At 55.8% G+C, this 1,004-nt stretch overlaps 1 long non-coding RNA gene across 1 annotated transcript in view; it reads right to left on the bottom strand.

Annotated features, from left to right (window-relative positions):
• LOC103249355 overlaps positions 1-663 on the bottom strand; it is a 35,551-nt gene extending 34,888 nt beyond the window's left edge. The window contains exon 1 of the long non-coding RNA XR_503615.1: positions 416-663. This is a non-coding gene — a long non-coding RNA (uncharacterized LOC103249355). The remainder of the gene's footprint in view (positions 1-415) is intronic.
• Between the last annotated feature and the right edge of the window lie 341 nt (positions 664-1,004).

The raw sequence follows: 1,004 nt of genomic DNA, 5'->3' as shown, positions 1-1,004 counted from the left end.
CTCCGCGGTGCCTGCAGCGCCGAGTCCGGAGCCTGCATCCTTCCCTCCCCTTCTGGCGGCCTAGGTTCCCTTAAAGGGACAGAGAGTTTCCTGGCCGCCTCCCGCCTCCGCCGTCGGAACCAGCGCTCGGGGCGCAGAGGTGGGCGGGGAGGGGGGGGGTTGCACTTTGGCTCCTTTCTGACCTCTTTCCTCCCCCGCCCCCCACTCCCACCGCCCCTCTTTATTGAAACGTGAAGTGTGCTTCCTCTCCTGCCCCCAAGAGGGACCTGGCTGGAAAACAGAGTCGCGCCTCCTGGAGAAAGAACCGGGGGGTGGGGGTGGGGGCTGCGCGATGTTGAATTCGCGTTAAAAGTGAGGTCGAGACCCAAAACCTCAGGAAGAGGAAACCAGACCAGGGATGCAGGAGTCTCCTTACCTGCACGCGCGCTCCTCACGGTCGCCCCGCGTCCAGCAACTTCCCAGCGGTCGCGGGGGGGACAGTGTCTGCCTTTGTGCTTTCGAACACTGGCCTTGTCGTGGAAGTGATTTTCTGGGGTCATAACGTTTTCACCGCGAATGTGCTTCGGGGGCCGGCTGGGCCGAAGCCAACTAAGTTAGCAAAGTTGCAAATGGGGGCCGTCGGCTTTGTACGTGGAGAACAGCACGCGGGAACGGTCCAGGATCCGGGTGGCACCGGCTCCTTCGCCAGGAGGTGCACCGCCGTAGGCAGAAGTAATTTGGTACAAATGCTGCATTACCTTTTAGATCATAGAACTGGCTGCTTTCAAGCAAATCCTTGACTATAGTGTGTGTGTGTGTGTGTGTGTGTGTGTGTGTGTGTGTGTATCCTTGGTGGTACTGGGAGACATAACAGTTTAACATACTCATTCTTTAAGAAACGTTTGCCTTCTGTTTTCAATCAACTAAGCTGGCAGCTAGAGATACAAGTTTATTTGAGAATACCCTCTGGGTACCAAGCATGCTTGGATTGTTTTAGCAAATTAAAAATGAGCAAAATGCTTTTA

The sequence above is a fragment of the Carlito syrichta genome, unplaced genomic scaffold (assembly GCF_000164805.1).
Source record: "Carlito syrichta isolate Samal-C Ts95f unplaced genomic scaffold, Tarsius_syrichta-2.0.1 Scaffold41619, whole genome shotgun sequence".
Lineage (NCBI taxonomy): Eukaryota > Metazoa > Chordata > Mammalia > Primates > Tarsiidae > Carlito > Carlito syrichta.
The sequence above is the reverse complement of the archived record's forward strand: the minus strand, read 5'-3'. Positions and strand labels throughout refer to the sequence as shown.